Consider the following 27,422-nt stretch of genomic DNA (forward strand, 5'->3'; position numbering starts at 1 on the left):
GTGTTTGTGTCGCCCAACTATTTGTTTGGAGGAATTGGTGAGAAAACCCCTTAGCTCATCGGTAGATTGCTCTTTTCTTTGCCTCTTGTGCCGAATCCTTGCATATTTTAAGTCTGGGGAAAGTGACGATGTTCACCGCCCCAGCAGGAAATCGCCTGCCCTACGATTAAAGTCGCTCTGTGGTCCGCCACATCTCCGGTCGTCCTGACGGCCCCGCGGGAGACCCCGCGAAACCAGAGCCGCATATCGATTGGCCGAGAAGTGCCGGGGCGGAGCTTAATGGAAATGTGAGCGCGTGCGATTGGTGGATGTCGGTGGGGCGTGACAGTGCGATCAGCTGTTCCGCTCGGTAGAGCGACGCGGGCTGAGATTCCGCGAGCGAGCTTTGCCAGGGAAGCCGTGCGTGGTACAAAACGTTGGCCGCTCGACGAGAATGGCAGGAAGGGAGGGGACTCAGGATGCGGGCTGAGGCGGCTCTCGGTGCCCGGCAGGAAGGAAGCACAGGACTCGGTGTGAGGAACGCGAAGGCAATCTTAAATGGTGAGAGGTGACTCCAGCAAGCACAGAAGGCGCGATTCCGTCCGAGCAGCTTCATGTGAAGAAGAACTCGAGGAGGAGCCTGGTCAGAGCGAATCGACTTGTCGGCTGCGATTTTTCACTCTCGACGTGAGTGCGTCCGTATTTGGCGGGAATGCGCACACTGATTTATTGAGGTGTTTTATTTATTTTCCTCACGGAGGTTTTTAAAAATTGATCCCTTGAGAGCGCGTTTGGTCCACTCGACCCCTCTGACGCCCTTCTGGTGCTTGTTTACATCGTCTCGGCTTGAATTGTGTTCAAATCGCAAGTTAAGAGGAACGTTTTTAAGTAGAAAAAGCTGGAAAAGATGAGGCCGAGTCTGTCAGCGATCACATTTGAACGCAGTTTTTACTACAAAAGATGATTTTTGTACATTAACACATTAATCCTATTATATCCGATGTTAATTAAAACCCAATGTTTTTTGAGGGTCTGAAGACATTTCTTTTTGTGAATTTTTTGTTGTTGTTGAGAGGATCTGAGCGCGCGATCGCGGCACGTGCGGCCTCTCCAAGTCCATCTGTTGCTCATGTCCCGCCCGATGTGCTGATACCTCGACGAGCGCGAGGCCCCGGTCCGCTGGGGGCATTTCTGATCGGTTTAATTACCCGGCGGCATATGTTACCCACTTACCAAGAAGGTCACGACGTTGGACTCTGGCTCACCGTGACTCCGACCCGTACGTGACGTCATACTCTAATGACGTGTTTCATAATTTTTTTTTTTTTTTTAACGGTCGTTGCGGTTCTGACTTGAAAAGTGGGATGAGTATTTTTTCCACAGGTTGATGAGGTGCCATCCTCTTCCCCTTCCCCCTACCTCCCTCCCCACAGGTCTTGGAAACTCTGGGGGTGCGTGTATGTGCATACCTATTCATATTGCTCTACCCAACAGCATGGTGTAGAGCAGGGGTTATTAACCTTCTCCCCTGTCAAGACCCCCAACGGATTGCCCACGATGTCCCCATACCCCCTTCGCCAGACTGTTGACTGACCATGGCGCACCGAAGGTGCGCATAGCTAGGGGGGGACTGGGGGCATGTCCCCCTAGAATTTTTTTTGATTCCTACATGCTCTGTGGTGCATTCTGAGGGGTGTTTTTACTTTAATTGCCTATTTTTTTGGATGAAAATTGGTAACTTATTACTTGTTAGTTAGAAAATTGGTAAAGCTGATAAATTCATTGAATTTATTACAATTTATTATTATAATTGATTACGAGTCCCAGATTCCCAGATTTTGGTCCCCATACCCCCAAAGGGGTATGGATACCCCAGGTTAAGAACCCCATGTGTAGAGGGTAGTGCACCATTGAGCCATCTTTCCTCAAATCCAAACTCTTTATAAAATTGAGGTTTTATTGAGGAAGGTACACGTCCTACAAGGTGGCACAGAGTGTGAGTACAACTCGCAAGACAGAATCTGAGCTGTCTACTCCGAGTTTGATTCCCGCTCTGACTACAAACCATCGGATTGGTGCTTCGGAGGTAGAGTCGACCTCTAATGGACACGTTAAACTGGGTGGCCCCTCTGCTTGCGATAGTTGCTGGTCGTTAAAGAGCCCTCGGCGCCCTTTGGGAAGGGCAGGTAAATTATCGCCGGCACCCTGAACAATTTCAAAATTCCTGCACAAATTGCCGCCAGTCGAACATAGAAGTCGGTCCATATTATCAGACAGCGAGATGTAGATGGAGTCATCACTGTTCGGTGGACGGTACAACACACATAGGAACAAAAGGTGGGAGCGAAGGGGAAGCCGTAGCCAGAGGTATTCCTGGGGGTGAGGTGGAGAGAGGGCAGTGCAGGGCGAGTGAGGAAGAGTTTTTTTTATAAAGATAGCAAACCCCACCTCCAGGACGAGGCTCACGTCTATCATACCGTTGGAGGGAGTCTGAGCCAACCGTTTCCCGAAAGACTTGGCTCAAAAACTTTCCGCAGCCGACCACAAGAAGGTACGAATAATTGTAACCATTAATTCAATAGTCGATGTCCCCATTTTCACTCCACAGACTTTGTGCGTACACCTGTGCGTTTTCCTCCAATCACAGAACTCCTGGAAGTTACATCTCACCATCGATTCTGGCACCTGATCGTATATAATAGGATCGATGTGGCCAATAAGCATGGTCGATGTAATCAAAACGTGCTTTGTATGTACCTCGTGAGAATGATCCATCTCCGCATCGTTTCGCTCCATATTGAAAAATCTGTGTGCAGATGTAAAAACAACCCCGGGTGCAGCGCACAGCAAACTAAATGGTTAACGATCCCCAAGCAAGCAATTTAAACCCTGATTTATGACCTTCCTGGGTGTGCTTTGCATTATTTTGTTGCAACTCAATTCCTTCCAGCGGAGTCAAGGTTACCTCCTCAAGCGAAGCTCTCTGCCTTGTTATTCACGACGGTGGAGGATCGTGCATCCAGTTTTCCATGGCATTAAAAATGCCAAGCTATCTCCAGATATACATCTCCACTCATGGAAATGGTAAAATGCTTCCGGTGCCCCCTCCAACCACCTTTACAACTCACAAACCAAAAATGCAAATTCGGACATTTGTAACCATATTGCACTGCTATCCCAGCACCACCATGTATAAATCCAGGCCTTGCCTGCTCGTACATCAAGGACAGTGTTTAATATCTTCCCCAAAAGGAAAAGAGCATTTGCCGGAAGATAAACGCAAGAGAAAATTGTAAGAGGTGTGCATGTTCGTGCGCAATAATTGTCTGTGCTGGGGTTGTGCTGCGCCATCGCCCTTCACTCTTCGACCTCCATTTCCACCCGGTGATCGAGCGCCGGCGCGAAAGCTGCCAACTCTTTGGAGTAAACAGTGGCAGACAAGTAGGTGAAGCATACCGAGTACAAAGCTGCTGGTAGCTGGTGCACAAGGGGAGGATTAGGACGGCCGGCGGCCATCGTATGAGCACATCAGAGGAGAAGCCAACGGGGCAGTGACTGACTTTCGATACCGCAGGGAGATGTCATGAAAGAAGTAGAGGACATGATTGCCTTTGCCTCGAGAGTGTTTGGAGCCCTAGAGAGACCCGTGTTCTGTGACATCAATACTTATATGAGGATGATGAGGCCAGTTCACCATGCCATGCCATAGTGCTTCATGTACTGCACACTTATGGAGCAAAAACATGGGCCAAAAATAGAGATGCCTCCATGAAGATTGAGGTGTTTCACGATTGGTTCCTCTGAAGCATGTGGGCCTCACTAAGGCTCAACAGTGGACAGAGTTGATCAATAGTGTCGTGTACAAATGGGGAGTCTGTTTAGGACAGGAGTGTCACTCGAAGATCCTACTGGCAGCCTGGAGACTCTGTTGTTAGGTCATCTTGCTCTGTTCAACAATGATCACATCCACAAGAAACTCTTCTTTTAGATGGTTGCTACAGCGTCACTCACTTTACCAAAAATGATTGGGGACAACAAGTGCCAATGCACTCTCTGAACACATGACATGTGACATCATCTTCCTGCAGTAAATTTTCCATACTGCAAACTTCCTGTTTTTTACTGGTAAGAGGGATTCTTGTGTACCTTATTTAAACTGTGCTGCTGATGCAGTGCCCACCTGTTCCCAGTAAGCTGGTACTCATTTGGCCGACCGCGGAAGGATGCCAGGCTGAGTCAACCTACCTGGTGTTATTTTACGACACAACAGGGGCCCGGACTCAAGATCCAAGATCTTAAGCCAGCCACCTTAACAGTCAAGCCAAAAACAGGCTTCACATCTGAATAACAGAAGGTCAAAATAACAAATGGTGTCAGGTGTTGGCGGACTGTTGTTGCATAAAGTTGTGTCCAGATGTTAATTCGTTTCAGCATAGACACAGAGCAGAAATGTGGAATGCAAGCATGATTTGAGAGAGATGGAGTCACCAAGGTGGCAGTGTAATCGACAAAAATAGGTATCTCCGCAAGCACCTGCAAAAAATACAGTCCGATCTCAGGCCTCGGAGTCAGTGGCGATGGTGATGCAGTATGAGGACACAACGCCATCTGAAGGTTGCGCTTGGAGCACTGCCTATGTTACTGCAGGCTGCACCCCAACCAGCTCTACCACTACAGTGGCTTCGGAGCAGCAGAAAAACAACTCGGATCACAGAATGTGCTATCCTAGACAGGTGAGCCAAACCCATGCTTGTTTTCTCATGCACTCACCTCCTCATATAGGCTCTTCTTCACCAACAAACATATTCTCAGATTTTACCCTTGCTCTCTCTAAACCTCCCTCCACCTCACACTTCCTCTCTCAACCTCCCTCGCTGTCCTTCTCTCAACCTCCCTTGCTGTCCCTCTTTCATCCTCCCTCGCTCTTCCTCTTTCACCCCCCTCGCTCTCCCTCTCTCAACCTCCCTCGCTCTCCCTCTTTCAACCTCACCTGCTCTTCCTCTTTCAACTTCCCTCGCTCTCCCGCTTTCAATCTCCCTGGCTCCTCCTCTATAACCTCCCTCACTCTCCCTATTTCAATCTCCCTTGCTCCCCCTCTACAACCTCCTTCGCTCTCCCTCTTTCAACCTCCTTTGCTCTCCCTCTCTCAACCTCTCTTGCTCTCCCTCTTTCAACCTCCCTCGTTCTTTCTCTTTCAACCTCCCTCGCTCTTTCTCTTTCAACCTCCCCCACTCTCCCTCTTTCAACCTTCCTCACTCTCTCTCTTTCAGCCTCCCTCACTCTCCCTCTCTCAACCTCCCTTGCTCTTCCTCTCTCAACCTCCCTTGCTCTTCCTCTCTCAACCTCCCTTGCTCTTCCTCTCTCAACCTACCTTGCTCTCCCTCTCTCAACCTCCCTTCCTCTCCCTCTCTCAACCTCCCTCCTCTCCCTCTTTCAACCTCCTTCACTCTCCCTCTCTCAACCTCTCTTGCCCTCCCTCTTTCAACCTTCCTCGCTCTCCCTCTTTCATCCTTCCTCGCTCTCCCTCTTTCATCCTCCCTTGCTCTTCCTCTTTCACTCCCCTCGCTCTCCCTCTCTCAACCTCCCTCGCTCTCCCTCTTTCAACCTCACCCGCTCTTCCTCTTTCAACCTCCCTCTCTCTCTCTCCCGCTTTCAATCTCCCTTTCTTCCCCTCTATAACCTCCCTTGCTCTCCCTCTTTCAATCTCCCTTGCTCCCCCTCTACAACCTCCATCGCTCTCCCTCTTTCAACCTCCTTTGCTCTCCCTCTCTCAACCTCTGTTGCTCTCCCTCTTTCAGCCTCCCCCACTCTCCCTCTTTCAACCTCCCTCGCTCTCCCTCTCTCTACCTTTCTCGCTCCTCCTCTCTCAATCTCCGTCATTCTCCCTCTTTCAACATCCGTCATTCTCCCTCTTTCAACCTCCGTCACTCATTCACTCATCCTCCATCACTCTCATTCACTCATCCTCCGTCACTCTCATTCACTCATTCTCTGTCGCTCGACCTCCGTTGCTCTTCCTTTCTCAACCTCCTTCGCTCTCCCTCTTTAAACCTCCCTCGCTCTCCCTCTCTCAACTCTTACTCTCTACCTGTGTCTGTCTCCCTCATTGTCCCTAACCTCATCATCTCTGTGATCTCTGACACAGATGAAACTCCAACTTCTTGTCTCAAACTCACTCTCTTTGCTAAAAGCCTCCAACCCACCTCTGCATTCTGCCTACCACCTTGTTATGCCCAGCTGCCACAAGCTTACAGAAACATTCTGCATGTCAAGACAATCGAAGGAATTGTCCTTTAGGTCATAATTGACTCAGATGACGGACTAAATTTGGTGATCCTTCGAAAATTATGGGGAGGCCTTCCAAAGCTATCTCACTTTTACAGCATAGTGAAAAATATGAATACCAGGGAAACTAATCAGAGCTGGGTGGGATAGGTCTCATTTTGGATTAGATTCCTCTTTGCACTGGTTCATCTTCCACATCCTTGTCTGCTGGGTCCTTGTCAATAAACTATGCGTATATTTATTCTTAACAATTTGCAGTACATCTAAATGACCAACTGGAGTAACAACAATTTTTTTATTTTAAATAACCCATTCTTTTTAATAAGATGTGCTTGTTGTCCAGATAAGGTCATGCTAAAAAAATTTCAAACAGAGCAGAATAAACCTGGCAAAGCGATTATCTCCAAAAATAATACGTAATTTGCAAAATCACACAAACCTTTCATTCGTCAAAATGTAATTTATTTTGTGGATGTATTTGTTTCTTATCAATATAAATTTTTTTTATTTGAGTTGTACAAATTTTCTTTTAAGTAATCTTTTCTCTTCTTGTTTTTCACAGGTCACAAAACTGGAGCAGTTCCTGATTCCCAGTGATTCAATTTATAGATCCACCAGATTATCCCATGCGGGGTTTTCTGTGAAGTGCACACGGAGTGCATCAACCCCTCTATATCTTCCCACACAGAGATAACAGTGACAACAACCCCTCGATATTTTCTGCAGTTACGCTTTCCAATAAAGAGGGTGCCTCTTAGCCATTAGGAAGCCCATTATGTCTCCTGTCTTTATTATAGTAAGATTGTGTTTCATTGCCATGTAACCTCTCAATTTGGCCTGCACATTGGATTGCCAGAAAATACGTTAACTGCTTCTCTGATATGCCTCCAGTTCTTCCTTCCCTCACAATGTGGAAACATTTGACGACTCAAGTTTGGCCACCACAACAGGGTCCAATGTTCTCACCTTAATTATATAAATTTTCCGAAGTTGGCAATCTTGTGCGTTAACTAGTGTGCTCCCCATAAACAGGCCTTCTACTGGTCAATGGTCCAATGACCTGCAGCGTAGTTTTTCATCACTAGCACCTCAAATTGGGAGGTGGGTGGTTACGATGACATTTGATGTATTACCAAAAGCCATTGACATGACAACATGCCATACCAGCTCATAGCCCCAGCAATGAGAGTTTCTGAAACACCCTCCCCCTCTTTCCAATTGGTGTCCATTTCCCAGTCCACCCGGCAATCGTTAGTGACCAAAAAAACAAATCGGTAATCCAACCCAATAAGACTCAACTCCGAACGTCTCATTTTGAATCCCTTGCATGTCTAATCCTAAAAAGCCATGACCCACGATCGGTGCTGTTCCTCCACTACCAATAGTTGAACTGATTCTAGAAATGCGATTTCCACCCCCACCCCTCCTCCCTTCTACTTTAAGAACCACTTTTCTGTCAGTAACAACACTCATCTTCTTCATGTTCATTGCAACATGGATATTATACACTTTACCAATTTTTTTTTTACCATAGGCAGAGGCATCCTGCTATATTCCCCAGCCAAGCACAATCCAAATCGATTTCACCCCAAATCCACTTTTTTGAGGTGCCGACTTCTTTCCTGGAAGTCCTTGGTGTCCTTGCGTTTTATACCTATCCTGCCTCCCCCCAGGCCCTCTCCCTCCCTCACATCTCCCGATGTCCCTGCTCTCAAATGTTGTGTTTGTGTGCTTCCTCCCCTTCTCTCCCCATCTTGTCGACCGCTCCCCTTTTTATATACTTTGTTTGCTTGTTTGTTTGATTTGTTTGTGTGATAAATGTTAGCTCTTTCACGAGCCTCGACTCTGTATACAAAAAAAAAAAATCTCTAGTGTTTGGCCATGTTTAAATTTATCAAAGGCTTAAACACAATTAACAGTTGGCTACTACAGATTTTTTCATGAAATGGTCTCACTTGATCATTTCCCACGTTATTTCTAGCAGTTTCAAGCCAAACAGCAGTCACGGGTTTTTTCTTTCGGCAGGGTCTACCTCGTACCTTAAATTCCCCACTGCTTCTTGCAGTTGAATTAACTCCACTCTGTGTTTGCGTTGGCTCATTCTGCAATCAATAATGCGTGCTTTAGAATCTACTGCGGTTGTACCTCCTCATCACTGATTTTGTTTCACCAACTGTAAAATTGTTCAAGTTGGGCATTATTCGCATCAAATTTCGTCAAGACAAAGCGCCTCAATAAATCCTATCTGTTGGCCAATTGCCTTCTTCGTCTGTTACAGGTTGCTTCGTTTGTGCCTTCTGCGTTTCCAACTTGTCACATTTGTTTTACCGCCTCTTATCGAAAAGCCTGGTGTTGGCTTAGCGGTTAGGGTGCTGGCTTGGGATACCTAGGATCCTGGATTCGAATCCCGGTCGATCGCTAAATTAACACCAGGGCGGTTGACTCAGCCTGTCTTCCTTCCGAGGTCGGCAAATTGAGTACCAGCTTGCTGGGATGAATGATCCCGGTGTGTACCCCGGCTTAGAGTAGGTACACCGTATCCCTGCGCATCGTAAGAGGCGACCAAGGGTTGGCGTCAGGAAGGGCATCCGGCCATAAAAACATTGCCTCAAACAGGGATCCATGATTGTCATGGGGCCCGCAAGGCTAACCCCTGCTCTAGCGGGGAAAATGGCCTTAAAACTATCATTCATTCATTCATTCATTCATATCGAATATCGCCCCCTCTGCTCTCTCAGTCCTCTGGCTCTACTCCAAATTACATGCATTCTTCCAATAACTCTCTCTTGATCAAACTTCCAAAATCCAGGCTTGACTGCACACCTCAACTCTTTTATTCCTCGCTTCTCCTGTCTATGGAACCACCTTTCAGAGGCTCTTCTGTTTCACTCTTCCCTCGAGGGATTCAAGCATGCAGTTCACCACCATGTCTTAGCATCTCCAATATTTTGTCCCATGAACTTTATTACTCCCATTAACCTTCCCTAACTCAACCATCTTGCAAGTTTGTGTTTGCTCCTCTCCCTTTACTCTTTTCTTGTTTTTTCATTGCCTTGATGTTTGTACCACTGTCAAAAAATGTTTGATTCCATCGCTGCTTGACAAACACATTATTAGCCATGCTTAACTCTATCTCAAACACATTTGTGTTCGAGCACACTGCCTCTAACTGCACTACCATTTCTACCTCAGCCACAGATGATACATCCCTTTGCATTTCATTATCCACAGATTGTGCTCTCTCAGTACACCAAGTAGAACATTTACTTTGTTCGTCCTGGAAGCACCTGGAAGCATTTAACTATAAATTGCAAAGAACCTGTTCTTAATTCCATCAAAAATATGGATGGGTTGATTTGTGATACTATACACTTTCACCCAGATAATTTGTGTGCTCCACCAAAGATAGGAGTGTGCTTGGGAAGGGTTATTGAGGGTATAAATGATCATGAGTATGGATGTGCGGTGACCTGAATAGACGGAGAACAACCATCTTGAAGGTCATGTGACTAACAGCAATGGCAACAGCTGCATCGAATTAAGGCATTGTTAGATAACAGTTAACTCGATGTTTGATGTGGGTTAAAGTGTGTGTGCTTGATGCAAGGGCTCCTGGTTCGAATCCCATCCTTTGACCAGACTCGGCGATGCAATGTTCACTGCGTTCACTCTGAATTTGAGAGATTGCTGGTTCAAATCCTGGGCGCGTCATACCAAACACTTTTAAAAGGGTACATGCTGCTTCCTTGCTTGAGACTTAGCATTTTAAAATAACAGAGTATGGACAAGCAATCATTGTGCAGGCTTGATGTGCCTAATGGCCTCCTCCACAATTGAGGTTCCTTATTATTCTCATAAAGTGCCAGGCTCTTATCAGACATTTTTGGCATGGTTGAACGTCTAACCCAGATATCTAGTTTTAGCATTTACATTTGGTATACAGGTGGAAGGATAAAAGGTTTAGAAGAAATGGGATGGGGTTTCAAAGATGGTGATGTGCTTGGTGAAAACATGTTATTGGTCATCCATCACAGGAATGCTGCTCATATATATATATATGCTGTATTTATATTCTATTATAATACTAGTTGGGATATCCGTTATATGAACGGAAAGAATTAGTAAGTATTGATACCATCTTTTGTTGCAAAACTACATCATTCCACGATATTCACAACTCGTGAAAACCTGTGGCTTTATGATGTTGAGTTTAATTGAGAATTGTGCTTTGTAAAATTGTTGAATCACAAAAAGGTAGGTGTCTCAATGGGGAACTTTGGTCAAAGCATAGTAGGTCATAAGCAGTATTCATCACGTTTAATACATTTTGAGTGTTATAATATTTTTACCCTCGCCAGAGGAGAGGGTATTGCATTTGAGTCCGTTTGTTACTTGGCAAAAAAACAACAACAATTTTTTGCAAGTATGTTGATCACTCCGGTTTGTGTGTGTGTTTGTCTGTCCGCTCACTTATACTTGCCTACAGGTCACAATTTGAAACCGATCTTCACGAAACACCACCAAATGGTAGAGTTCGTCCTCCGACAAAATCATATATTTGAGGTCAAAAAGTCAAAAGGTCAACATAGGCCAAAGGTCAACCACTTTTTTCAAACTTCTAAAAGCCTCAATTTTCATCCGATTCACTTGAAATTTTAATGGGATATACACATCAGTTAACTGAATTCAACCAACTATTTTTGAGATCAGCGTAGGCCAAAAGGTCAACTTAGGCCCAAGGTCAACTGCTTTTTTCAAATTTCTAAACGCCTCAATTTTCATCCGATTGACTTGAAATTTGAATAGGATTTACATATCGGCTAACTGAATTCAACCACCAACTATTTTTGAGATTATCTTAGGCCAAAAGTTCAACGTAGGCCAAAGGTCAACCACTTTTTTCAAATTTCTAAAATCCTCAATTTTCATCCGATTGACTTGAAATTTGAAGAGGATTTACATATCGGCTAACTGAATTCAACCACCAACTATTTTTGAGATTATCTTAGGCCAAAAGTTCAACGTAGGCCAAAGGTCAACCACTTTTTTCAAATTTCTAAAATCCTCAATTTTCATCCGATTCACTTGAAATTTTAATGGGATATACACATCAGTTAACTGAATTCAACCAACTATTTTTGAGATCAGCGTAGGCCAAAAGGTCAACTTAGGCCCAAGGTAAACTGCTTTTTTCAAATTTCTAAACGCCTCAATTTTCATCCGATTGACTTGAAATTTGAATAGGATTTTCATATCAGCCAACTGAATTCAACCACCAACTATTTTTGAGCTTAAAAGTATGCTCTACTGGGTGCCATTCCACTTTGTTCTGTTTTGCCAAGTGTCGCTCTATGAGTGATTTTTCATTTGTCTGTCTGTTTGTTTGTCTGTCTGTTTGTCCGCACAGAATAAATATGATTTTCTCTGCAACCGTTGGTCCGATTGACAGGAAATTTTCACCATAGGCGCAACTCCACCTGTAGAATTTTTAAAATTTAATTATGACGTCATAGGTTACGTGGTTCGGCCGCTATCTTGGAAAAATCGAAAAACTTTGCACCTCTATATCTCGGAAAGTGTTGAATAGAAAAAATTGAGACATGGCTCATTGCAAAGAACTCTCCAAGTGGAATGAGATATGTTCATGATGATGTCATAGACGTGCCTCCATTATGACGTCATAATTCGACAAGTACAAAACTTCATCCGATCAAGATGAAATTTCTTGAGCATAATCTAGGAATAAATTAGTTTAGAAAAAAAAGAATGATGACGTCATCGGTCACGTGGTTTGGCCGCCATATTTGTTTTAACACAAAAGCCTTAAAAACCGCTGAAAATACATCCTGGCGAGGGTTTGCAATCTCTGATTGCTCTTTTTCTTGTTGTATATGTAATTAACAGCTTTCCGTCCAAGTTCGACATGAGTGTTCTCTTCACCCTCCACCAAAAAGCGGGTCTTAAAAATAAACAGTTCCGTCACCAAATATTTTTTGGACTAAAAATCTCCAATTGTTTGCACCAATAAAAATCACTGATTGTTCACACCATCAGTTCACACCACCAATGATCACACGAGGTCACCAACGTTGAGGCTGCCGAGCTTCCATGCAACAGACGTGGAGGGTTAGAGGTGGGGGGAGAAACTTGTAAAGGGAAAATTGTCACCTCCAGAAAAAAAAACCTAGGCAGTGCATAAGCATAAACATTGCTCGAGGGTTGAAGGCCAAAATGCTGAGGCCTATACAACCCAGGGTCTTTTCAAGGGCCGTGAAATCCATCATATATATGGACAAATATGGGCTCATGCATGCTTTACAATGAAGGGAAAACATAGAGAAGGCATAGCAATTGCGAATACTGTACGACACTTACCATAGCAAATGGCTTTGGCTTACCACAGCACAAAAATGGTGAACGTATTATTGAGTTGGGTTATAATTGTGGGTGGAGTCAGGCCAGCTGTCCAGCCAATGGGTGGAAGACACAGCTCGGCTAATTAGATATGCTAGTCTTCGCCCGTGTTGTGTCACATGATAGCTGTTAGCCAATCAGATTGTATATAAATAAAAAGAGGGGAAAGAGGCCTTTAAATGCTGAGGTGGTGGAGGAAAATACCTTCAGAACAATCCCCAGGTCGGACGTGGTCTGTCTGCCAAATGTGGTGGTTGTGGGCCCAGAGTTCTTTGCAAAAAATGAGAACATACCGACGACAAACGACACATTTTATTTATTACACATTATTATCATCGAATCATACGCATCATTATTTGTATGATTACTTAGGGCTTACAAGCGAGCCAAATCCTTGAGTAAAGCTGGTTGATGATTATAGACTGAGAGGTGCCAAAGATGCATTGGTAGCCAAAAGCACATTTCTTTTCTTTCTCATATTGTCATAAAATAACCTGTCCCTTGGTCTCTTCTCGATATGTTCGTGTTTTTATGGGGATTAGGAGAGAGGTCATTGTGATATTGAGAATAATGAAAGTAACTTGGTTTATATTTACCGTATCACTAATAATACAGTGGTTTAATTACATTGGCTTTGAAACTTGCACCTGTAATTATTAAATGTCAAAAGTAACATCCATTTTTCTAGCTCCAAATTAAATATCTTTGTTTATTTTGCACTTTATTATTGCATTCTTTATTGCATTTATTTTATGCTCTAAAGTATGAGCTGGCGAGATGCTCACACTTTATTAGCCTCACCAGAGGAGAGGGTATTGCATTTGGGTCCGTTTGTTTGTCCTCACAGAATGTGAGTATGTGTATTAATTGCGTTCGACCCTTTGGAATCCTAAGCCCCTTGAAGACATCTAAGACTATTTACAACCCTAAAACCCATTAAAATCACGAGGACCCTAAGACCCCTGGATCTCTTGAGACCCCTAATACCCCTGGATCTCTTGAGACCCCTAAGACCCCTGGATCTCTTGAGACCCCTAAACCCCTTTAGAGCCTTTAGAACCCTAAGACCCCAAATACTCTTTAATAATAATAATAATTCATTTATTTTGTGGACCTTTATAACCTTAAGAGCATTTAAGACCCTTTCGAAACCTAAGACCCTTTAGAACCTGAAACCCTTGAAGACCACTAAGACCCTCTGGACCCCTAAAACCCCTCGTACCACTATGACCCTCTAGACACTTTAAGACACTCTAGACTCCTCACATCCTTTATAACCCTAACAGCCTTTACGACCCTGAAGTCCCCGAAGACCATTGAGACCCCTAACGCCCTTTAAGAACTTGAAAACGTTAGACCCCATACTCTTCAGACCTTTTAAGGCCATTTATACCCTTAAGATCCTTTAGACCACTAAGACCCTCTAAAACTCCCAAGACCCCTGAAGACCTTCAGACCAATAAGACCGTGTGTGAGATGTGTGATGATGGGGGTGTGAGATGTAAAAAAAACAAAAACACGTGGACACTGCCAGGACTTCCAGGAAAGAAGTCGGTATTTCAAAAAAGTGGATCTGGGGTGAATTAACGGGGGTAGAAAAGATCAAGGTTTTGGATGGGGGAAGATGAGAGATGGTGGTGAACAGCTGTTTTAAAGACCTGGAGGGAGGAGTGGGATTGAAGAGAGTGGGGAAGTTTGTTCCAGAGGCGGGAGAAAAGAGGAATGAAAGAGTGAAGCTGAATAGAGTCTTGATTTTGGCAGTTTCACCAGAAGAGGGTTGCTGGCAGATCTTGTGCGATCTGTAAGAATATTTGGGGGACAGACAGAGCTGGTGGAGCAAGGCCGGAGAGGAGTCGGTAGAAGACAGAAAGACCACCAACCTGCCTACAGTGAGTGAGTGAAAGGCCCTCGGAGTTAGCTTCATCACAGGAGATTCCAGAATTTCTCAGATTTAGTGGCAAATTTTCGGAAACATGTCAATGCCTTCCTTCCAAAGTGATTTCCACAGCTCGATAGGGATTTCGTCACTCTCAGCTGACTTGCTGTTGGCGATATCTAGCAGAGCTTTCTTAACTTCGCTTTTCAGGATACCAACTTCTGGGGTAAAGTCTTCCTGGACTGTAAAGACGGACATGTCATCCTTTTTCTTACAAAGTATGTCTATGCTCTTTCCATCTATTTTCACTTCTTCCTCCTCAGTTAAGCTTTCGCCATTTGCGTCCCTTGGGGATATGGTGTAAATCTTGCCCCGATCAGCGGTGCTGGTTCATGGTACATAAGTAAAAATGAACTTTTACTTTGGATCTAAAATAAAATGAAATTCTTACGCAATGACTGTGATTCCAGAACGTTTAAAATTATGCAATTCAAACCCAACGTCTATCTTCATAAGATAATACAGAATACTATATCTTCCTTCAAGCCTAAACCCCAAGCAGATAAAATGGAAACTATTTCCGGGATTGAGGCGCACTTTGTGGATCATGCAAGATCGAAGCAAAACAAACGGTTCAATTTCGATAAGGAACATGACAATCACAGCAAAAGAGTGAGCTAACCTTTTGGAATTGTTTACATGATTTTTATTTGTAAACATTTACAATGAAATTGTAATTATATGCATTTGTGCTATTAAACTTTTTAAAATTTCCCTTATGAATCATGAACTACCAGGAACCTATACCCCCTTTTCCCATTGAAACATTCCCTTGAAGTTTACAGATTCGACATTCACGACATTTTCCAGGAGCATATCCCTCACGAACGACGGGGTCTTACTGTACTGCCTTTGCCACTTTGCGAGCGCAAATGACCACCACTCCTTTTGACCTTGTGTTCTCATTGCCAGAGTAATAATACACTTTGTGGCCTTCCAACTCAAAATGCCCCACCCCTGTCCATCTCAGCGAGGATACACCCAGGATTTTGACTTTCCATCTCCTTTTTTACAACATCAAGCTTGCCTTGGTACATACAGTGCCTTCAGGAAGTATTCACACCCCCTTGACTTTTTCACATTTTGTTGTGCTTAGTAGGTATATTTATTTAGTAGGCCTGAATTTAAAATGGATTAAATTGAGATTTTTTTTGTCACTGATCTACACATGAAACCCCACAATGTCCAAGTGGAATTTTTTGGAAAATTCTACAAAGTAATTAAAAATGACAAGCTGAGATGACGAGTCAATCAGTATTCAATCCCTTTGCTATGACATGACAAATTGAGCTCAAGTGCACCTAATTTCCTTTGATAAACCCTGAGATGTCTCTACAGCTGGATTGAAATCAACCTGTGGCCAAGTCAATTTATTGGACAGGACTTGGAAAGAAACAGACCTTTCTATATAAGGTCCCACCTTTAGCATTGCATGTCAGAGCAGAAACTCTCCCATGAAGTCCAAGGAATTGTCGGTAGAACTCCGAGATAGAATTGTGAGGAGGCACAGATCTGGGGAAGGGTATAAAACAATTTCTGGAGTGGTGAAAGTTCCCAAGAGCACAGTGAGCTCCATCATTATAATGGAAAGAATATGGAACTACCCAGCCTCTTTCTAGAGCTGGCCATCTGATCAAACTGAGCAACTGGGCAAGGACCTTGGTCAGGGAGGTGACCAGGAATCCAATTGCCACTTTGACAGAACTACAGAGTTCCTTGACTGAGATGGGAGAACCCGCCGGTAGGATAACAATCTCTGCAGCACTTCACAAATCTAGGCTTTATGGGAGAGTGGCCGACGGAAGCTACTACTGAGAAAAAGGTACATGACAGCACGCCTGGAGATTGCAAAAAGCTGCATGAAAGACTCTTGAGAGCATGAGGCAAAAGATTCTGTGGCCTGATGAGATGAAAATTGAACCCTGGCCTGAAGGCAAAGCACAACATCTGGCAGAAACCGAGCACAGCTCATTATCCATCTATCACCATCCCTACCATGAAGCGTGGTGGTGGCAGCATCATGCTATGGGGATGCTTTTCAGTGGCAGGGACTGGGAGACTTGTAAGGATAAAGGGAACAATGAATTGAGCCAAATACAGGCAAATCGTTGAGGACAACCTGCTTTAGAGTGCAAACGACCTTAGACTGCGGCAAAGATTTGCGTTCCAATAGGACAATGACCCCAAGCATACAGCCAAAGCAACACTGGAATGGCTTCAGCACAAGAATGTGAAAGTCCTTGAGTATTCCAGCCAATGCCCAGATTTCAATCCCAATGATAATCTGTGGAAAGACTTGAAGATTACTGTTCACCGACGCTCCCCATCTAACTTGACATAATTTGAGCAAATCTGCAAGGAATAATGTGAAACTCCCCAAATGCAGCTATGCAAAGCTGATACAGACATATCCAAGAAGACTATAAGCTCTAATAACTGTCAAAGGCACTTCTACAAAGTATTGACTCAGGGGGTAGAATACTTATGTTAATTAGATATTTCTGTATTTCATTTTTAATTATTATGTAATGAAACGGAAAACCAAACACTGCATTGGAGTCATTAGAAGGAACCTGGATAGGATTCGGGTTTCAGCTGCTACTCCACAACCCTCAAACCCATCCAGGCGCAGCTAAGTGAGCCTTACAGAAAATTTTCTGCAAGAATTCACTTCTCCTAAGACAGATAGATAAAGAAAGATAGAAATAAAGAAAAAGCAGGAATTCTAATGAATAAAGAGAAATGTGAAAAAGTAGAAAGAAATGTGAAGAAGTAGTAAGAATTTCTAAAAATGTATGCTCTGAACGTAAGCAGAGTCAATATTTGAGCACGTTTTATGTTTAGCCCAGCTACATCATAAGGTCCATCAGGACAGCCTGGAACATTGTGAGAATTCACTTCTTCTCCAGTAGCAGATAGGACAGCATTTTACCTGAGGATCTCAGGTAAAACCTGATCCATCTGGCACCATATCGGTTGTAGCATTTTGGACACCGTCCATGTTGGGTTTTCTTAGTAGGATACAGAGGCTATTGCCTTACTCTGCCGCAGTGTCTGGGCCACCATGGGGGTTTGCCAATATGCCCCAGGATCATTACCATCACACCATTGGTCAATTGACTCTTCTGTTGAAATGAGTACTGAACTGCTGCAGATCCAGCCCATGGCAAGGCTTATTTGAAGGTGGCCTTCACTCGCCTTGTCAAATTTCCATCCTTAAGTTTATTGTGGCTTTTCTAAGGAGATGTTTGCCAGATATGTCCCGCTACACCCTGGTGGCCATTGCCGCTCTTGGTCCATGATTTCGTATTCGATAATTGCAAAGCACACACTTATTTCACAGATAATGTGTACTTCTACATGCCGTTCCCCTAACTGCCACCCGAGGACGTGACTGGCAGGAAAAAGCTCTCCTCCCTGGTTTGAATGCTCAAGCACTGATTTGTTTGCTCTTCTTGCAGTCCATGGTGTTTATAACATTCGTCTCGAAAGCCACATTTCAAAACTGTCAAACTTCTTCCTTTCTTTTCCGCTGTCAACAACTCACATTTGTACATTACAACTGGAAATATCAGAAAGTATTCACCAGCCTCCTATTGCTTTGTATTATCACATACTTGTCTTTCCAGATATTTGTCAATCCTGACATTGCTGTTCTCCCCAACGCTAACTGTCTTACATTTTCCTCCACATTTTCCACTCGCTTCACGATTAGAACCCAGGAAGATGAAACTTTCCACCATGTCTTTTTGTATACATAGTCGAGGCTTGTGTAACAGCTAGTACCAGTACACTGAACGGATCAGGATGCAACAGGCCAAACGGAAAAGTAGAGAGAGGGGGCCAGTAGAGAGACAGACATACATACATACATACATACATACATAACCATATACGTTTGCTCCATTATAATAATATATTATATGTTATGTGGACACGGGTGCTGCATGTGTTCCATTCAATTGGATATCACCCTACTGTTTGTATGTGCCGTTGCCCTTTGTATTTCTATTTCCTGCTAATAGTTGCTTTGTAATTAGGAATACAAGGTGGTAAATGTGATGGTTACCAAATCTGTTCTCTTCTGCATTTTGCAGTGTGACCTTTTTGTTACACAATAAATTGCCTGTGTATCCTTCCCAAAAAGAACAGAGGAGAAAGGACTATTTATTTTCCATTAAACACTGAATGGATCAAGAAGTAATAGGATGCAAACAACAGTAGAGGCCAAGATAGAGGAAGACTTGGACAAAAAATGGATGTGGAAAGGAATGGGGGTGCAGGAGATGATACATGGCATGGACAAGATGGATACAGAGGAGAACTTACAGGAGGGAAAACTGGAATATAGGAAGGCAGAGGGCTTGGGGTAGGGAGAGGCAGTGTGGCTAATGAGTGTAGAAAAGATCATGGTTTTGGGTTTGGGACAATCTAAGATGGTGGTGAACAGCTGTCTTGAAGACTTGCAGGGAAGAATGTGATTGAAGGGAACGTGGAAATTGGTTCCACAGGTGGGGAAAAGAGGAACAAATGAGTGGAGTTGAGCAGTCATCGCGATTTGGGGAGTTTCACCAGAAGGGTTGATGGTCAATCGTGTATTCCCTGCAGAAACCTTTGGAGAGCGATTGTGAGATTTGTCAGGATTATTAGACATATTTGAAGTATTTGACCAGCTTGTGAATCGTCATGGTCTGAAGAGAGGGAAGAGGCTGCTGCCTACTTGTCCGAAGGATGAGGGATGTCACGGCAGAGGGTTGAGTCACCAGCAAATAGATAAAGAGGATTTTCCAGATAGTCAGAGAGATCATTTATGAAGATCAGTAATAGGACTGTGCCCAGAACACTGTCTTGGGGCACTCCATTTTTGACAGGGAGAGGAGATGAAACGATTCCATTGAGAGCCACATGGTGGCTATTAGAGTAGAAGGATTCAGTAAGCCATGTGTCGAGTTGGCCTTGGATGCCATAAGCAGAGTTTATTTTAGGGTAAGGTCGGATGTCAGACTGGATCAAAATCACGAAATATGTCCAGAGAGACGTCCCTGATCTCGTATCTGACATTGAGGGTCTCCATCCATTGTTGGGTGAGTAGAAGCAGCATGTCCAAGGTGGAGTGACCTGGTCTGTAACCAAATTAGCGATCTAAGATTAGTTGGTTGGAGAAAAGGAAGGATTTAATATCAACTATGATGATGGATTCCATAACCTTGCTGATTATTGGAAGTAAGCTGCTAGGTCTGTGGTTAAGGAGATCAGGTTTTGCACCTTTTTATATAATGCAGTGGTGTTGGCAGATTTCCAAGCAGCTGGAAGATAATCCAGCGCAAATGATAGGGTGATGAGATGTGCACGAGCAGCAGAGCAGGTTTTTTGGACACATGAGCTGATGCCGTCCGGTCCAGTGGAAGAGTCAGAGTCAATGGTTGAAAGAACCTGCTCCACCTTTTCAGGTGCAAAAGACAGTCCAGGAGCAGTTGGGTATGACAGGGAAGGATGGGTTCCGAGAGTAAGTGGTTGGGAACCCAAATTTCCACATGATGATCTCCCAATCTGAACACATTGATCTTCTCATTTGACAAGTCTTTTTGTCCCCCGTCGCACCGCGGAGCGAAAGGGGGACTATTGTTTTACCCTCCGTCCGTGTGTGCGTAGGTGCGTGCTTCCGTCCGTCCGTGCATGCGTACCCTTGTGAGCAGAATATCTTGAAAAATAAATGAACTACTAACTTCTAATCCGGTGTGTGGGTGTATCCAGGCATAAGGAAGAATGCTATTTTCAATTGGGTCGCCACGTCAAAATCCAAGATGGCCGCCGCCATGGATGTCTGAACCTTGTAAGCGGAATATCTTGAACAATAAGCGAAGTACCAACTTCTAATCTGGTGTGTGGGTATATCTAGGCATAAGGGAGAAAACTATTGAAAATTGGGTCGCCACGTCAAAATCCAAGATGGCCGCCACCATATATGTCCGAACCTTGTGAGCGGAATATCTTGAAAAACAAGCGTTACGCCTAGATCCCCCGTCGGTGAAGTGATGTGAGTTGACAAAGTGGAAGACGCAAGGCGGCCATCTTGGATTTTGACTTGGCGACCCAATTTTCAATGGCGTTCTCCCTCATGTGTAAATACACCCACACACCAGATGTGAAGTTAGTAGTTTCGTTTATTTTTCAAGATATTTCGCTCACAAGGTTCAGACATACATGGCGTCAGACATACATGGCGGCGGCCATCTTGGATTTTGACGTGGGTTGCACCCACACACCAAATTAGAATTTGGTACTTTGCTTACGCCCACACGCACGCACGCCCGCCCGCACGCACGCACGGACGGACACACGGACGGAGGGGAAAACCATAGTCCCCCATTTCGCTCCGCGGTGCGACGGGGGACAATAAACCAACTACTCACTTCTAATCTGGTGCGCGACTGTATCTAGGCATAAGGAAGAACGCTATTGAAAATTGGGCAGCCACGTCAAAATCCAAGATGGCCGCCGCCATGTATGTCTGAACCTTGTGAGTGGAATATCTTGAAAAATAAACGAAATACTAACTTCTAATCTGGTGTGTGGGTGTGTCTCCAACCCACTCGCAAATATTATCGACTCTTCCATGTTTTCTGCGTCTTCCACTTTGTCAACTCACATCACTTTACCGACGGGGGACCTAGGCGTAACGCTTGTTAGGTTTAAATAAAGACCAGCTTTTCACTTTCCTTCACTATCTACAGCAGTTTCCACAAGCCCTCTATACTTTCTGCCAACAGAGTGGTATCGTCAGCATACCTTAGATTACAACAACAACAACAACAACAGGCATTTTAAGGCCATTTTCCCTGCAATCCACCTTAGATTGTTGATACATATTCCTCCAATATTGACTCCAACCTCTATCTCATCCAAGTTTGATTTCCTCATGATGTACTCACTATACAGATTGAACAAGTAGAGAGAGACAATGTACGCCTCCCTATCTCACCCATTTTCCAATTCCAAAGCATTCTGTCTCTCCATACTCTGTTGTTGCTGTAGTTTCTTGTTTAATGTTCACGATTCTTATCAGACACATCAGGTGTTCTGACATCTCCATTTATCTCACCATAATCCACATCAATTCGTGATAAACACAATCGAAGGCTTTGCTATCTTTGTATACTTTTCAGAGGTATGTATGTCTGTCTGTCTGTGTGTCACCACTTTCTCAGAGATGGCCAAGCGGATCTTCATCAAACTTTCAGAGCTTCATCAAGGAGTGTCAGGGAATGTTTTAGGCAAAAAAAAAAAAAAAAAAAAGTTGATTTTTTTTCATCACTCTATAGTGCCTAAGCCTTTGTAGGTGTGTGAAAAGCAATATTAAATGATCTCAAACCCTATTTCTTAGTGGGTGTAGGGAAGTATTTTAGGCCTCTACAAAAAAATAGAAAAACAACAAAATTTGATTTCCTGGAAATGCCACCAGGATTATAACAGCACCGGGCAATGTCGGATACCCCTGCTAGTAATCTATGAAACAGCGCTTTTAATATACCTGTGCTTTTTCCATCATCCACCACAGATTTGCAATGAGATCCAAAATACCTGTTCTGAAACCTTCTTGCTCAAAGGGCATTTCTCGCTTAACGAAACATTCTCTTGTGTGTTGAATGATCTTTTGTAATATCTTGTTAGACTATTACTTTAACACAAAGAAAAATTTTGTAGTGATGATCGTAATGGTGAAAGTTATGTTTGACCTTGTATTACTTTTGTCCGATTTTGGACTATTTTTTAGGATTATATGGGCACAATAGCAATTTTTTTTAATAAGCGTTGAAATTACTTGCGTGAAAATTTTCAATGTGGGGAATTGAGGGTTAACTCCATGTTGATTTTATCGATATCACAGATTGTTTTCAATTTTCTGACATAGAATCTCTCACTGTGGATGTTATTCATGGGAGAGATTGAATCTCTGAGAATAGTTTGGGGAATTAAATGGTCCATATATCAGCCATTCACCTTCTGCTCTGACTAAGCATTACCCTCTTGTTCTTCACTCCATCATGTGGACCGACTGGAACATTTCTATAAGCTGATTTTAAGTGGCACTCAAAAAACGTTTGTTTTCATGGTATTGAGCTGAGGGAAGATAAATGGTATCATTACAGCAATGGCCAGGAAATGTTTGGATCTCTATCATATAAGCTCAATTTTTACCTGTCACCGAAGGTAGACGGGGGTTATGTTTTCACCCCTGTTTGTCTGTTTGTTACTTGCAAAATCGCAAGTATATTGCAAGATTCGCAAGTATATTGGTGGGTCTGATCTGTTATTCTGTCTGTCTTGCTGAACATCAATCACAGACAGGTCGCATTTTACTCTGATCTTCACAAAATGTAATCACCTGGTAGAGAGAGTCACATGCTAGAAGCCTATCGTTTTTCAGGTCAATAGGTCAAAATGTCAAAGATCAAGGTCACATAAATCTTCAATTTTCATCTGATTCACATGACATATACATATCTATATATACATGTGTGTGTGTATGTATATATATATATATACACCACTGGTCAAAAGTTTTAGAACACCTCAATTTTTCCAGTTTTTATTGAAATTTATGCAGTTTAATGTCTTAATGTACTCTGAAATTAAGCATAGAACAAATAAACAATTGGAGATAAAAAGAAATCATAGAATTATTTTGTTTAACAAAATGTGATTTAAATTTTTGACTCAGCAAAGTAGCCACCTTTTGCAGATATAACCGCCGAACACACTCGTGGCATTCTTTCAACAATGTAAATCAAATATTGTTTGAGAAGTTCTTCCCAACATTGTTGCAGAAGTTCCCACAATGTGTTGCACTTGTAGGTTGCTTTGCTTTCACCCTTCTGTCCAGTTCTTCCCAAACCAGCTCGATGGGGTTTAAGTCTGGAGACTGTGCTGGCCATTCCATGATTTGAAGCCAACCGTCTTGTTATTTTCCTCGAAGGTAGTTTTGACATAGCCTGGAGGTGTGTTTAGGGTCATTATCTTGCTGTAGGATGAACCCCTGACCAACTAGGCGTATACCAGAGGGTATTGCATGGCGCTGCAAAATGCTGTGGTAGCCCTTTTGCTTCAGGGTGCCAGTCACTCTGTGCAAGTCGCCGACTGGATCCAGCAAAAGAGCCCCAGACCATCACGCTTCCTCCTCCATGTTTGACAGTTGGTGTCACACACTGAGGAACCATCCTTTCCCCTCCTCTTCCCCCCCCCCCCCCTCCCCTCCCTTCGTGATGAACCAAAGATTTCAAATTTTGATTTATCGGTCCATAAGACCTTCTTCCTGTCTTCAGTAGTCCACTGGCGGTGCTTCATGGCCCAGGCAAGCCTCTTTTTCTTATTTTGTCATCTTAGCAATGGCTTTCTTACTGCCACTCGACCTGTCAAACCTGCTGTTCGAAGTCTTCTCTTCACAGTTGAAACTGAGACTTGCTTACTTCGACCAGAGTAAAGCTGTGCTTGGAGCTGTTGTCCTGTGAGCCGCCTCTCACGCAAGCTGTTGACTCTCAGAAACTTGGCTTCTGATTCTGTTGTGGCTTTGAGGCTGACAGACCTCTTCCTGTCAGAGTTTCCAATATACTACTTCGTGCAGTGTAATATTGTCCAATTAATGCTTCAGAGGGTGTAATAACAGTCTGTTCCAATACTGCTTTTATACAAACAGGGGGTTTGTAATCAAGTAATGAGCAGAGGTTGGGACACCTGTAGGAATTGTTTGCATCAACTTTCAATGCTTAATTTACTTACATTGCTGCAGAACAGCTGTAAGTTGTTAACCCATTACTTATTCCCTGAAGAAGGCCTTTTTTTACAATATAACTGTGCAATTTACATTATTTTCCCGTTTTTGCTAACCTAAACTTTTTTTTTAACCTCGATCAGTTTACTGCTTACCTTTGTACCATTTCAGGTTATTCACTGGACTTGAATTGCTTAAATTTCAATAAAAACTGAAAAAATAGAGGTGTTCTAAAACTTTAGACCGATAGTGTATATATACAGTCACGTGAAAAAGTAAGTACACCCCATGTAAAGTTTTGACTTTTTCAACATATTTCAACATACAACTATTTGATCTTCATTTCAACAATATTGATAGATAAAGGTGATATAATATAACAAATATCATGAAACATTTACATTTTGTAGTCCATTGTATAATTTAAATAAACATGAATGCAAATTTCGCATGTGGAAAAAGTAAGTACGTAACTAAGTAAAAAAGTAAGTAAGCGTGAAAGCTTTTACCATGGTGAGGGTGTACAAACAATATTTCACCTTGCCTGAATTCTGAATTGCCCGTTTGCTTTACGTATCTTCATTTATTTCAGAAATAAATGGTCAGAAGGGTCAGAAAGCAGTATTCAGGATTGCAAAGCACATAGCGAAAGAGAGGTGTGACGTGATGGGGGTGAGTTGCTTGAAGGATGAAGTGGGACAAATCGTTGTCGACCCAGATGGAATTAAAGGAAGATGGAAAAGATATATGGAAATGCTGTTGAATACAGAGAATGAATGGGATGGCAACATAGAGAATAACCCAGTTTTAGGACCGGCAGAGAAGATAACTGAGAAGGAAGTTGAGGAAGCGATAAAAGCAATGAAGAGTGGAAAAGCAGGAGGGCCGATGGGAGTTGTGGGAGATATGTTGAAGGCAGAAGGGAGTTGGGGTGTGAAGAGAATGACAGAGATCTGTAATCTGGTGGTGAAAGAAGGCCGCATTCCAGTGGATTGGGAACTGAGTACCCTCGTCCCTCTATACAAGGGGAAAGGTGACCCTCTGGAGTGTGGCTCGTACCGAGCGATAAAGTTATTGGAGCATGGAATGAAGGTATTGGAAAGGGTGTTGGAGAGGAGGATAAGGAAAAAAAGTGAAGATCGACGAAATGCAGTTTGGATTTATGCCAGGAAGAGGAACGACAGATGCGCTTTTCATTGTGAAGCAGTTGCAGGAGAAGTATATGGAGAAGAGGAAGAAGTTGTTTTTTGGGTTTGTTGATCTGGAGAAAGCATTCGATAGGGTTCCACGCAAAGTATTGACATGGGCATTGAGGAAGTTAGGAGTGGAGGAATGGTTGATCAGAGTAGTGATGGCAATGCACAAAAGAGCACGCACAGCTGTAAGGACGAAGGACGGGAACAGTGGTGAGTTTGAGGTGAAGGTGGGAGTGCATCAGGGGTCGGTACTAAGTCCACTACTATTTGTAGCTGTGATGGAGGTGCTGGCTCAGAACGTAAAGGAGGGTTTACCGTGGGAGTTGTTGTATGCAGATGATCTGGTGTTGATTGCGGAAAGTATGGATGGACTGAAGGAAAAGATGAACAAGTGGAAGGAATGTAATGAGACAAAAGGTCTGAAGGTGAATATCGGAAAGACGAAGGTGATGGCAAGTGGTAAAGCATGTGGTGAGGTGGAAAGAACTGGGAAGTGGCCGTGTGCTATGTGCAGGAAGGGTGTCGGAGTGAACTCCATTCAATGTACAATGTGCGCTGAGTGGGTTCATCAAAAATGTAGTGGTCTGAGAGGGTCATTTACCAGTGTGGCAGCTACATTCAAATGTAAGGTGTGCACAGAGGGAGCTGCAGATGGAGGAAATGTTGAGTTGGATCTTGGAGACGGTGTGAAGCTGGAAGGTGTGAAAACATTTTGCTACCTCGGAGACATGCTGAATGGAGAAGGTGGATCAGACTCGGCAACGGTTGCTCGAGTGAGATGTGCATGGAAGAAGTTTCGGGAACTGAGTGGCGTGGTGATGAGGAGGAGAGTGTCGCTGAAGCTGAAGGGAAAGGTGTATGCTGCATGTGTGAGAAGTGTTATGATTTATGGGAGCGAGACATGGGTAATGAATGTAGAGCAGCAACGAAGGCTGGAAAGGGTGGAAATGCGAATGGTTCGATGGATGTGCGGAGTATCGTTGAGAGAGAGGAAGACAAATGATGAATTGCGAAAGATGATGGGAATATTGCCTGTGATTGATGCTGTGAAGAGGAACAGGCTGAGATGGTTTGGTCATGTGTTGAGGAAGGATGAAAGTGACTGGTTGAGAAGAGTGATGGAAATTGATGTAGAAGGAAGTAGAGGACTGGGAAGACCGAGAAAGACTTGGCTAAAAATGGTGGAAGAAGAAATGTGGGCAAGGGGGTTAACAAGGAGAGATGCAGAAAATAGGGCAAAATGGAGAAGATTGTCATGGGGATCGCAAGGCTAACCCCCGCTCTAGCAGGGAAAATGGCCTTAAAATGCATGTTGTTGTTGTTGTATTTATTTCATAATCTCAGCATTCATTTTTACTGTTTTGATGTTTCCATCTTTGGTTTTCATTGGCATCTTTATTTAATTTGTTTTCACGCCGGTTTGCACAAGTTCACTAACTAAATGTTTGTAGTTTTTTAGTTTTTCTTTTTTTTTGCTGTAGGGCAAGAGCTCTCCCTGGTGGTTTGTGCAGAAAGTGCCCAAGCATGGTTATGTCATGCTCCAACATAAAATTGCTCCCAATGCAGCCCACCCTTCCTTCAGATCACTTTCCATGCAGGCCTCGTTCCACCGTGGATGCACTCTTTTAAAATCCGATAATGCTGGAAGACTCCACCAAACCTCATTACACACACACACTTTTAAACTCCTTTACTTTAAACTATCACCCACTCCCCACAACCACAGGCTGCCCCCTCCACTTTCCACATCCTTCATCCAATATTTCCATCTCCGCATCCTTCCCCTATTCTGTACTCATGAACTCCCTAATGAGATCACGATGTATGACTAATAGGACCGAGT

At 43.5% G+C, this 27,422-nt stretch overlaps 1 protein-coding gene across 1 annotated transcript in view; it reads left to right on the forward strand.

Annotated features, from left to right (window-relative positions):
• Positions 1-299: 299 nt before the first annotated feature.
• The window catches only part of LOC137437536 (cadherin-18), a 116,736-nt gene continuing 89,613 nt past the window's right edge, over positions 300-27,422 (forward strand). The window contains exon 1 of the mRNA XM_068131935.2: positions 300-666. The gene's annotated coding sequence lies outside the window, so the exon portion shown is untranslated. The remainder of the gene's footprint in view (positions 667-27,422) is intronic.

Source organism: Myxine glutinosa, chromosome 12, assembly GCF_964187855.1.
Source record: "Myxine glutinosa chromosome 12, kmMyxGlut1.1, whole genome shotgun sequence".
NCBI classification, from domain to species: domain Eukaryota; kingdom Metazoa; phylum Chordata; class Myxini; order Myxiniformes; family Myxinidae; genus Myxine; species Myxine glutinosa.